This window comes from Marmota flaviventris, chromosome 5 (assembly GCF_047511675.1).
Source record: "Marmota flaviventris isolate mMarFla1 chromosome 5, mMarFla1.hap1, whole genome shotgun sequence".
Lineage (NCBI taxonomy): Eukaryota > Metazoa > Chordata > Mammalia > Rodentia > Sciuridae > Marmota > Marmota flaviventris.
The window spans coordinates 83901266-83914994 of NC_092502.1; the positions used below are offsets into that span (position 1 = coordinate 83901266).

Consider the following 13729-nt stretch of genomic DNA (forward strand, 5'->3'; position numbering starts at 1 on the left):
GAATTTATTTGACATTTTTACATGATCTGAATATCACTGAACTAGTTTATGTATGCAGTCTTATACATGTTATATAAAAATGCATGTAGTGACTTCCCAGCCAGAGTGAAGAATATGCTATTCAGTTTTATTTGTTTATTTTCCTTAGCCATGCTGAGTACTGAGTTCAAAGGTGGAGAGTGAGGACTCTGCTATGTGTGCTTGTGTTTCAGGAAAGCTTGAGCAGAGTGTAAATCAAATAACAAGTTTTTGAGAAAGCAGGGTGAGACCATTGGACATACTATCGGATTTTAAAGAAAGTCAGGTAAGACTTTCAAAGGAGAAAATTTTTCCAGAAATTATGACATGCATGAGATGTGTGAAATTAAGCAAATTTCTAAAAATAACTCTTGTTCCCATTCTTACATGTGGAATTTTAGAGGGCAGGATGAGATGTTTTTTATAGACTGCCATAAGCCTATGCCACATTACCATTCTGTGAATGAATCATATCAAATGTATCAATAAAAAATGCTTCAATATAATATTGTGAAAACTATATTTGATCTTAGTCCAGTTTCTTGGTATACAACTCCTAAAATCCTTGAAATTTTCAATGTGACAAATGTCTTTTTGTATGCTCATGAGTTGATTGATAGCTGGTGGTCCCAAGGTAGCTTCAGGATTGAACCTAGGCATGAGAGAAACCAAGTCAGGATTGGAGGGTTGAATCACCAATGGTCAATAATTTAATGAGCAATGCCTACATATTGAAGCCGCCATAAAAACCCAAAAGGACAGGGTCCAATGAGCTTCTGGATAGTCAAACATGTGAAGGTTCTTGGAGGCTGGGGTGCAAGAAGAGGGCATGGAAGCTCTCTCTGCTTTGCCACATGCCTTGCCTTAAGCATGTTTTTATCTGTATGCTTTGTAATTTCTTTTACAATAAACCAATAAACATAAGTAGATATTTTCCTGAGTTTTATGAGCCATTTTAACAAATTAATCATGTCTGAGGGTGGTGCTATAGGAACCCTCATGAATAACCAGTGGGTCAGAAGCACAAGAAAACAACCTAAGGTGTCTGAAGGGGAAATGCAGTCTTAATAACTGAGTCCTCAACCCATAGGTTCAATGTTATCTCCAAATAAGGAATGCCATAACTGAACTGATTTAGAGGGCGCTTAGCTGGTGGCCACAGCTGCAGAATTTCTTGCTTCATATAGAATGAGTCTCACATACCTGGTGTCAAAAACATGATGTGAGAACATTGTAGGAGAAATACAGTTTTTTTTTTTTTTTTTGTATTCATCTAGTCACCTTAGTGACTGAATGTCAATTTGGAGATTGTACATAGTGTGTTACTTAAGGAAATAAGAGATAAGAATATTAGTCAGAAAAATAAAGCAAAATAAATATTTTCAGAAAAAAATTAGTAAATAGAAAAAAAGGAAAAAGATAACCAAATCTATAAATAATAGATCCATAAAATACAGTTTTTCATATATTAGCAAAATCAAATTGCAAATATGATTAAAATTATAATTTTTTTCTTTTAAACAGTATGCACAATAAAAAAAATATTCTAACTATGCAAATCTTTATCAAGAAAGTTATATAAAACATTGCAGAAGAGTGTAAAAGACCAAAGTAAATATGAGGGCATTTATTCTTTCTGTGAGGAAATCTAATACTATAAAGATATTGATTCTCTTGAGAATAATCCCTGCATTTAATTCAACTTAATGTAAATCTAATCAAAATCCAAGGACATTTCAATATGAATAATACATTGAGATGAACCATGACAAAAACAAAATGTACTGTAGTCCTACAGTAATTAAATGGTGGAGTACTAGCCCAGGAAAAATACTAAGTTCAAGGAAATAGAATATATTCCAAAAATAAGCCTTCAGTCAATAGCCAAAATTCTAAAAATTCAATTCTGACAATCTTTGCAGGAATTCTCATTGCTTTTATGGAAGACACAAGTTCTGATAATCTTAATTCCACCATTTTCATGAACATAACTTCTTCAATGCAGTTTTAAATTGGTCTATTAATGTGCTTGGTATTGACAGAAATCAACTGAGTGATTATTTGGAAATGTTAAATTGTACTCGAATATATTATAAAATGTACTTGAATATTTAGTTAGATATATTTTGTATTGATTATATAAACTGTATAGTTTTTACATTTCAATTAAGACTTTTCTTGCTTGATGTTATTACAAAATATTCATAAACATATCCATCTACCTTATGTTGTTATTACAAAATATTCATAAACATATCCATCTACCTTAAATTGTTTCTTTAAAGGCTTAAGATGATATTGGATATGAAACTCCATGGAAAATCTGCATGGGCTCTAAAATGAAAGTTTTCAAATTCTTTTATATGGTATACAACTATTAAATATCAAGAGGCACTTTTCTATAAAGAAGTAACATAACTCATAAATCTCAATTAAAATTAGTTTCACCTCACCTCTGTTTTGATGGCAGCCATTTAAAATGAGAGACGATATATATCTGAAGGAGAAAAGTAGAAAATGGAAGGGGAAATCTGATCTATGCCGCAGTCCGGCTGCAGCAAAATAATCAGGGGGGGTGACGAATAACTTGTGTACATTGATACAGCAGGAGTGGGAGCCATTTATTCCAGGACAGGAGCAGTATTTATACATTCCACACAGCTTATCTAATTAGCATAAACTAGATACATCAGTCAACCAATAAGGAATCTCCACACTTAATGGCTCGCTTTTGTTACTTCTCAAACCACTCCCTCTGGCATTTTGCCAGGCACCATCCAGACTTGTTTATGAACTCTAACATTCCCCTGGCAAAATGCCAGGTGTTATTTTGACTTGTTTACAGACTCTAACATTTCCCCCTTTTGTTTGATTTAAATAACGACCATAGTGGTTTTTACAGAAACACCATAAATAACCTGCTACAAACAGAAAGGGAGGATACAAAATGCCATAATACCAAGCCAATTGATGGCTCCGTGCAAGAAGCCCTTGGAAAAATTATACCAGTAATGACACTGTTAGCAAAGATACCGAGTTACAATTTGTTATAGATTACAGTTTGTTATCTCAGTCCAGGTACCGAGTTACAATTTGTTATAGATTACAGTTTGTTGTCTCAGTCCAGGTAAAGCAGTGTCTCAATAGATTAACTCACAGTCCAGGTAAATCACAGTCCAGGTAAGTTCTGCAGGCAGCTAGCTTAAATCACAGTCCAGGTAAGTTCTGCAGGCATCTAGCTTAAATCACAGTCCAGGTCAGTTCTGCAGGCAGCTAGCTTGATCTGAAGTTTCGTCCTTTTCTCAGCCGAAGTCTCGTCCGGTTTTTAGCAACACTGGAAATTCTTCCACCTTCGTCTTCACTGGCACTGGGACGAAGGCAGGAACTCCGGATGGCTAAAGAAAATCCTGTAGTATTCCACTAAGAAAACAACCTTTTGAACAATTTAGTACATTATCTCAAGGTTTTTTTTTACATTTGAAATAAGCATTAATAGTGCTCATTACTCATTAGCTTCCAGGTGTGGGAGAAACATTGTAGCTTAGTTATTGGCATTGAAAATGACCAAACATCAGGGACACCAGTAGCATCTTCTGCTGGCTGTAGTGCCTGGGCAGCCCCAGATGGCCCTGGGGAGTGTCCCAGACTCAAACTGCTACTGGGCACAGGGAGCAAGAGCCTGCGAGACTGTGCCTCCAGGTCAGGTCTAGATTTGGGCTCGCAGCAGTGGAAGAGCCAGCTCCCCGGCCAGGAGGCGGGGAAGAGCCAGTTGCCGCCGCCTCTTGGAAAATCCTTGCTGCGCTGTGACTGGCTTCCACACTCGGCAGCCTCCTCTCCGCTTCATGCACCCTCCGGTAACGAAAAGTATTTAGTAATAGCCTTTTGCTGCAACTTTTTTCCTGATAATCCTTCTTCTTCTGAACTTTCTTTTTCTTTCTGACTAGAGTTCCTGGGCTCTTATCAACACATGCCCTAACTATTCTTGGTTCCACTGGGGTGCCTTCTTCCCTTAGTAATTTACTTCTCACCCCTTCCATATTTTCATCACAAAGACAATACAATACACTGAGACAAAACAGGACACAAACATACTGTATCAATCTTCTCCATTTTCTCGAAATGGTCATTTTTCCTCTCGCCCTATCTGCCTAGGGACGAGCAGATTGCCCCCGTCCTATCTATGGACGGGCAGCTTTTTTTTTTGTCACTTACCCCCGAGTGTCCCAGGGCTCCCCGTACGGGCCACCATCTGCCGCAGTCCGGCTGCAGCAAAATAATCAGGGGGGTGACGAATAACTTGTGTACATTGATACAGCAGGAGTGGGAGCCATTTATTCCAGGACAGGAGCAGTATTTATACATTCCACACAGCTTATCTAATTAGCATAAACTAGATACACAGTCAACCAATAAGGAATCTCCACACTTAATGGCTCACTTTTGTTACTTCTCAAACCACTCCCTCTGGCATTTTGCCAGGCACCATCCAGACTTGTTTATGAACTCTAACATTCCCCTGGCAAAATGCCAGGTGTTATTTTGACTTGTTTACAGACTCTAACAGATCTATATTAAATTTTCAAATTTTTATGGTCACCTAAAATATTTACTACTTAATACCATACAAATAATTATATCAAGGATTTTTGGCATTTTGCATATTCTGATGTTTCAGGACAGCATAATGCAGGAGAAAGAGAGCACCACCCTTTGAAAGTACCTAAATATAACTTCTGCATAAAATATTACAAATATGGTATCATGATCTAATTACTACCTTTTTTGGCAAAATTTTAACATTACTTTATGAAAAAAAATTACCAGAATTTTTATTACTTTTTCTGTCACAAAAATAATCTAAGAAAGTCTGAAACAGCAATTCTACAATTACACTCACCAAAAATAATAAAATGATCACAATCTCTCTAAAGACATCATTAAAAGCTTAGTGAGAAAATTTTAAAGTCTGTAATCACACATATAATAATATATTTATATGTAAAATAATGGCAAATCAGATACTGATCATCTATTGATGTTGGCCAGTTTAATAATCTATAAGAATTACTGAATACAATATCAATGTAGATCAAAAATATGGAAATAAAATGAGTGACTTATGGGAATTATTACAGCTTCTATTCATTTTAATAAAATTGAAATCAGGGGTGGAGCCAAATAAAGCAGAGTAAAACTTTCCAGCAATTTTCTCTCCACAGAGACATAAATTTGAACAGCTATTCATGTACCAATCTCTCCTCATAAGTATTAAAAGAAGTCATGCTGGAGATTGCAGTATCTGCTTTCAGTAAAATAATCAGAAAATACACATTTAAGAATGCTGAGTTACCTGTGTTACCCTTCCCCCAGTCCCAAGCACTACAGTATGGAAAGATGGCTTCCCATTAGGGGAAGGAAAGAGAATGAAAGTCCTAAGCCTTAGACTTGAAGCCAGGTTTGAAAATTTTTCTTGAAATCTCATATTAGCCCTGCTGTGGTGAAACCCCATAGTGGACACAGCTCCATGGCCCACGTCTCAAATCAGTACTTACAGACTGATCCTCTGGATCTGTTTAGCCATGTAGCAAAGGACTGCCTCCACCATCACTCCTCAACCTCTGGCAGCACAGTACAGGTCAAAACCACCTGCTGGGCATATGGAAATAAAATGAGCATGAAAATGAGCATAGTACTTAACCTTAAAACTGAGGGGCAGAATAGAGAAACCTATACTGAAGAATTATTAATGGTCACTCTCTCCAGGCCAGTACCCATAAATAGACCCTTCATATCTGCCTTCACATACCAAACAATTGTGTTTTTATTTTAGCCAGTATCACTTGTGCCTATTTACAACAATCTCATGCTGTGAGTTTACCTTAGGCTCATGCTTGGGTCTTGGTCCTTTTCTAGTACTGCACTGAACAGGCCTTCTCAAGTTATGGCTTCCAAGTGTGACTCAGGATTGCAACACTGAAGGCCAGGAGACTTCGCATCCAACCTAAGGCAGCACAAGATGGAAAGAATAATTGTCTGCTTGAGATAAGGAAAAGTAGGGACATGATAAGTTGTTGACCAAGAGCTTGGGGCCACTCCAACCATAGTGAGGCCCAGAGATAAACAGAATCTCTGGTACCTGACCATGGGCTGGTAACTCTGAATGAGGTATCTGGGCCTAACCTGACATTGAGGATAAGCTTTTGGGGAAAAATTACTCTTTTGTAGATACAGTGTATTCTGAATAACATATCAGTTATAAATTTGGGACGAACTTAGGCTAGGGGCATGCTTTAGTGCAAAAAAAAAAAGCACTTAGCAACAGACTTGTGGCAAATATGGATTTAGGGAGCCATCTACTTTTTAAATAGCAAAAAAGTCCATAGGATAAGAGTGCATAAACAACCTACCTGAATTTCTGGGATAGGTACAAAAAAAAGCCAGATTAGAAAGACTGGAATAAATACCTAGTCACTCAATGCCTAAATAATATTGAATATCACAGCAACAAGAACTTAAGGGAACCACAAACTTGCTTAATACATAAAATAAGAATTCAGAAGATAACTAAATGGCAAAGGATATGGGTGAACTCTCAGAAGGAGAATTCAAAACAGCTGTTTTAAGGAAACATGATAAACTTTAAGAAAACACAAAGAAACATTTTAGTATTCTGTCAGAGAAGCTTCCCGGGAAGAAATAAAAAATAATGTTCATGAAGTGAAAATTAAAAGATGATAGAAGGAATTTATAACATAATAGACCAAGCAGAAGAGAGAATTGGTAAACTTGAAGACAAGCTATTTCAAAGTACAAAATTATAAGAGAAAAAATTAAAGTGTGAAGGGGAATGAAAAAAAATTGCAAGAATGTTAGAACATCATTAAAGGAGCAAATATTAGCTTATTGGGGCTCAAAAGGGGTTTCAGAATGCCAAATAGGTAGAGAGTTTATTTGAAGAGACAATAAAAGAAATTTCCTAAACCTGGAGAAGAATGAAGATGTCCATGTACATAAAAGTGATATTGCCAATTATTTGACAAAATCATGCCTAGCCCAAGCATATTATAATTAACTTTTAAAATGTTAAAGAAAAGGTCCTCAAAACAGCAAGGAAAAAAACCGTCAAATAACTTACGTAGGTTTCCCAATCCACCTCATAGTAGACTCACAGGTCATGAGGAAGTACTGAATAAAAAACAAAAACCTTGTAAATAAAGAATACTTTACCCAGAAGTGGTACCCTTTAGTAATGAAAGAAAGATAAAGATAATTCTAGAAAAACAAAAGTTAAAAAGCTGGGAGTATTTATTTACCCAGAAAAGATACTCTTTAGTAATGAAGAAAAGATAAACATTCTGAGAAAAACAAAAGTTGAGAGAATTTATCACTCCCAGATGTGTCCTACCAGAAATGCAAAGGGAAGAATTTCAAACTGAAAGGAAGAGATGCTAATGAATAAGGAAAAGTCATCACAAGCTATAAAATTCACTGTTCAGAACACACAGACAAATCCAGAAGGCTCTAATATTATAAGTATGGTACATAAACCATTAACGTCTTTAGTATGAACACTAAAAATTGAAACATTTAACAATGATAACAATTATATCAATATATTAGGAGAAGTATTGAAAATGTGAAGTGAGACACAAAATAATTCAAAATGTAGGGAGGAACTCAGTGCAACTATAACATTTTTATCAGAACTTTTTCTCATTAATTTTTTTATCTGTATGATAAATGTCAAATTACCATCAATTCAAAATATGTAATTATAATCAAAAGATGGTTTCATAAACTTCATGATAACCACACCAAATTATTATAATGACAATCAAAAATAATAAGCATGGATTAAAACACACTACTAGGCTAAATTAATCACAAAGGAAAGCTGTAAGAGAGGGAGAAAGAAACTGCTACAAAACTAGGGAAAAATCATAAAATGTTTATAGTTAGAGCTCATCTGTTAATAATTAACAGAAAGGTATTGGATTAAATTCTCCAATTTAGTCTCCAAAGACCGACTAACTAAAACAAAAATAAATGAATGAATAAGAGCATCTAAAGGCTGACTACAAGAAAATCACCTCAACACTAAGGTCACACATAGACTGAAAATGAAGAGAAGGAATACGATGCTCTATATAAATGGAATCCAAAAGAGAGAAGAATCAGGCTTAATTATATCAGATAAAATACACTTTACATCAAAAGACATGAAAGAAGACAGGAAAGTCATTACAGGGTGATACGGGGGTCAATTCAGTAGGAGAAAATAACTATAAATATGTTTGCACTCAAGAGCGAAGCACCCAAATATATAAAGCAAATATTAATAGACCTAAAGGGAGAGCTAACCTTCAGTGCAATAACAGTAAGAAATTTTAACACCCTCCTCTCAGCAAAGGACAGATGGAAAATTAACAAAGAAAGCACAGAATTAAAATTCACCCTAGACTAAAGGTACCCAACAGACATCTACAGATCATTCCCTTGAACAGCTGCAGAATACAGATTTTTCTCAATAGTACATAGAATATTCTCCAAGGAAGATCATACATTAGACCACCAAAAAAGTCTCAACAAATTGTCTGAAAATGGAAATTATATTGAGTATTTTTTTTCTGACCAAAATGAAATGATACTAAAAATCAATTCCAAGAACAACTAGAAATCCCCAAGTATATGGAAATAAAACTGTTTATATCTGTAATCAATAGATAGAAAAAAGGAATTAAGAACATTTAAAAAGAATTTTGGAAACAAATACAAAAAGAAATGTATTGTTCTAGTACCTATGAGACATAGCATAAGAGTACCAACAGGGAAGTTTATTGAAATGAATGCTGACTTTAAAAAAGGGCAAAGATTGTAAATGAAAGAACCCATTCCTATATGTCAAGGATCTAGTAAAACAAGAAAAACCCAAAATTAACAAGGAGAAAGAAATAGTGAATATCAGAGCACAAATAAGTGAAGTAGAAATGAAAAGCAATAAAAATATCAACAAAATTCAAACTGGTTTTTGCCAAAGATAAAGAAATAATCATACTTTTAGCTAAACTAAGAAAGAAAACAACAACAAAATTGGAGATAAATGGAGATTATATCTGATTAAGCAGAAATATAAATAATACTAGAGATTATTATGAACAACCACAAAATAACCAAATTGATTACTTAGAAAAAATGGACAAATTCCTGAAAACACATACATTCTTAAGACTGACTTATAAAGAAATCAAAGACCAATTAGTAATGACATTGATTCAGTAATAAAAGTATTTTATTAAAGAAAAGCCCATGGCCAGATGGCTTCACTGCTGAGTTCTACAGACATTTAAAGTAGAAATAATATCAATCCTAGTTGATTATGCCAAAAATTGAAGAAGAAGAGATCTTCCAATCATATTTCCAAGGTCAGCATTACCATTGTACCAAAGACAAAGACACAAAAATAAAAGAAGCCACAGGATAACATTATTGATGAACATGGATGCAACAATCCTAAAAAATTAATTAATTAATTAATTAATTACAACAGGATAATAAGATCATTTACCATAATGAAGTAGGATTCATTCCAAGAATCTAAAGAAGGTTCAACATGTGCAAGTCAGCTAACACCTTATACTAAATAAAAAAAATAATAATAATAAAGAGGGAAAATGTGATCATTTTAGTTTTGTTCTCATGCAAACAAAATAAATAAATGAACAAGAAAACACATCTAAAATTGTCCTTAGAATTTTTTTGAATAAGATTCCAAAATCCCAGGAAACAAAACCAAAAATAGATAAATACGATTGCTTCTTAATAGCAAAGAAAACAATGAGCACGGTAAGATGACCATCTATAGAATGGGAAAAAACATTTGCAAATTACACATTTTGATGATAGTTATTAACCACAATGTATAAGATACTTAAATCAATAGCAAATGCCAATAATAACAATAATTTGAATAGTAAATGAGAAATTTCTCTATATTGCTATTTCTCAAAAGAAGACTTACATATAAATGGCCCATGAGAAATATTCAACATCACCATTCATCAGAGAAATGCCAATCAAAAATTCAATGAGGAATTATCTCACTTCCGTAAGCAAAAGTATTAACAAAAAAAGACAAAGAAATATAAAAGCTGATAAACATATGAAGAAAAGAGAATCTTTACAAACTGTTTGTGGGATTATATATTGGTACAGCCATGGTTGAAAACTATATACAGCTTCCTTAAAAACTAAAATTAGAACTCTCATATGAACCAATCTTGTGTATAGATAGAGAGAAATTGAAATCTCCTGAAAAGACCTGTGTGCTCATGTTTATTGCAATACTTTTCACAAAAGCTAAGAAATAGAAACAACATAACTGTCCATCAAGTGATGAATGAATAATGAAAATGTGATAAACATCCACAATAATTCTATTTGACCATAAAAAGGATGAAATCCTGTTATTTGCAATAGTGTGGATGGAAGTGGAAGTCATTATATTAACTGAAACAAGATAGGCATAGGGAAACAAGTACACATGATCTCACTTTCATGGTACCTAAAAAGAGATGATCTAGAAGTAGAGATTTGAATTGTAGTTACCAGAGTACAGGGAGAATGGGAGGGGGAGGGATATGGGGAAAAAATGATCAATGGCCACTGACTTAAAATTAGATAACAGCATTAATTTTTTATTCTATTGCACAGCAGGTTGACTACAAATAGTAATAGTATACTATATGTCTCAACAAAGCTAAAGGGAAACATGCTGAATAGTGTCATTATAAGGGAATGATAAATAAGGAGATAGGTCTATTTTGCTAGATTTGTGCATTATACAATACATGCATGAATTGAAATATCACCTGTTACCCAATACATATGTTCAACTTTTATATGTCAGTTAAACTAACAAGTAAAACAAAATATGATAATTTTAAACTTAAACAAAAAATCCATAAAGTTGTCTTGTGCCTTATCTAGGAACATCATATGTCATATTAAAATTAAATAGTTTAAAGGCTCTAAATGGGCTATGACATAACACTGAAATTAAAAAAAAAAAAAAAAAAAACAGGGTCACAATCTCACAGTGACTTTGGACACCAGATAATTGAAAGAAATTTATTTTATGAAGCATTCACTCAAATATACATATGATGAAAATTTTACTTGGATATGTAAATGAGAGGCCTCACAATCTGATATTATATAAACATTCTTAGGAAGAAATATCGGTGATCTATGTTCTGGTCCCAACTTCTAATAATGATTATGATTTTGGAAAATTAATTTAATATCTCTGTAAAATTATTGGGTTTGCTAATATATTATGATAATCAAAAATAAAATAGAAAAGCTATATAACTATAATAACTCTAAAGTTAGTCAAACATCTTATTCACCACCTCAGGTTTCTTCCAGGTCTAAGCTCTATAAGATAGAACTTCAAACACGATGGCTGTGAATGTGAAACATTTGAGAAACTTTAGAAGTAATAAAAAAAATGCTTCCTTCATTCAGTCCTGTTTAGCCAACTGAATTTAGTCCTGTGTAGAACTCTGTTTAGAACATTTAGAACTCATGTTCTTTCAAGGCAGTAGAACTTTCCTTGAGTCATACAAAATATACCTTCTGATCAATTAGAAACTGTTCTTTCTACAAAATCACACTCATAATTTTAAAACAAGTAGACAAATTTCCATTAATTCATTTGACTAAACCTTATGATTAAATAGTTTTAGAACATATATATTTTTTAATTTACATCAATTCTGATCTCTAAGAAAATATTTGTAATTATAGATTCAGTTGGCTACACAGGACTTAGGGTTACAATACTTCAGTCCAGGCTACACATGGATATAGGAGATTCCTTTTCTTCTTCTCCCCATGGACAATAATTAAGATGTGCTTAGACTAACAGCAGAGGGCTGGTAGTGCCAATTTCCAATTCCAGGTTCAGTAGCATTCTATTTACACTCAAAATCATCCACAGTGGTAGTATTTACACCTAGAAATCAGGAAATACTATTAAATCAGGGTATTTTTAGCAGGTAGAGATAGATGTTTAGGGACAACAAATTTGCCAGTTATTACAAATTTACTGGCATCCCACTAGCTAAACCCCTGCAAACTCTGATTGCAAAGAAAAGTCAAACACATCTAACATTACACTGGACAAAGAAAGACACCCCGCTTTCAGGACTTTGAAGCTATTGTTATGCAAGAGCCTCATAGTGCAGTGATTCTTTAACTGTCCAGCCCTCCAAAGGAAGCATTCTTTGCTTTACCTCTTAGGAGAAGTGACAAAGGTGAGAATCTTAATAGACTGAATCCTGAGAAAGAGAGAGTTCAAACACAAAGACTCTTACCCTTGGGTATTTTAATCATGAGAAGTGCTAAAGAGAATAATTTACTCTGATTATACCCTCCCTCCATACATCACTCCCCCACTAGGGGTTGAACTGGGGCTCACTCAGCAGTTTTTATGACTCTTTGGGTATTTTCTCAATATTTTAACTAACAGCTTAATTGCCTCCATATGTAGATATTGGGGTAAGATGAATAAAGAATAAAAAAGACAAAAATTTATCAATTTTAAATAACTATAAATTGATTTTTGAGTTAACAATTGATTTATTTGACATTTGAAGAAATTTTCAATTTTCCAGAGGGTTTATCACTGAAGTAATTACAATTACAATATTCTTTGTTTGATAAATATGGTATTAGATTTGCTAAAATCACCCCTACTCTCCAAACATACTAATGATAAATTTATTTTTAATTTAATTTTATAAAAGACTGACTATAGACATTTTTTGTTGACGATACTAATATGTGCTGAATGGGTTGATCATTAATGTCCTAATATGTACTAGAAAAAAGTAACAGTGGAAAAAAATTAAAAGGTCAGTGCTATTGTTATGGAGCTAGGGCCTTCTAAGAAACCGAGAAGGCATGAAGACCCTCTCTTCCAACCCCATTTCTTACAACCAAGTCAGAAATTAACCAAGTCAGACAAATTGCTCAGAGTAACAGGAATTAGTTTATTGGGTCCATCCTGCCACCGGTAGTCACCCACGGGAGCTCAAGCCCAGCTCAGATCTGCCTTGCTCACCTGCACAAGAGCTCAGGCCCAGGGTAGGCCCAGGTCCATCCCCAGGAGACACCCACCAGAGCTCAGGCCTGGCCCAGGCCCACCTCACTGACATGAGCAGGAGCCAGGGCCCAGAGTAAGCTTAGGTCTCCCCCACCCCCACCACTACCACCTAGGAGTCCAGGTCTAACCCACTTCCATATTGAAATACTTCAGTTATCCCCATAACCTTCCCCATTCCATAGCCTCTACCTTGGGGCAACAGACAAGGCCTAGAAGCAGGTGCACCTTGGACCAGGCAACCCAAAGATAGTGTAAGGCCCATCCTTTCAGCCTCTCTGAAAGACATTGTATCCAAATTGTGACACCTCCACTGCTATCTTGAGTTATCTCCTACTATTGCCACCACCACCTATAGTTGTAGTAGCATCCATCCTGGGACACCAACAGGGTCTGGAAGCCCAACACCAAGGTGAGATACAGATAATCTGCGCAGATACTACAAGATTATAAGGTAGAAACTGTAATACCTCAGATCCACTCTGCCAGTAAGGACAAATAGACAACATGAAAAAACAAGAGAGGAAAGTGCCCCAAACAAATCAG

At 34.7% G+C, this 13729-nt stretch overlaps 1 long non-coding RNA gene across 2 annotated transcripts; it reads right to left on the reverse strand.

Moving 5' to 3' along the window:
• Positions 1-521: 521 nt before the first annotated feature.
• Positions 522-6013, reverse strand: LOC114086291 (uncharacterized). 2 transcript variants are annotated; one of them, XR_003581626.2, is made up of 3 exons: positions 5897-6013; positions 5571-5664; positions 522-670 (listed from the first exon to the last, which is right to left on the reverse strand). It is a non-coding gene; the product is annotated as an uncharacterized lncRNA (long non-coding RNA). The 2 variants fall into 2 exon arrangements; XR_011707508.1 differs by having other exon boundaries at positions 5571-5667.
• Between the last annotated feature and the right edge of the window lie 7716 nt (positions 6014-13729).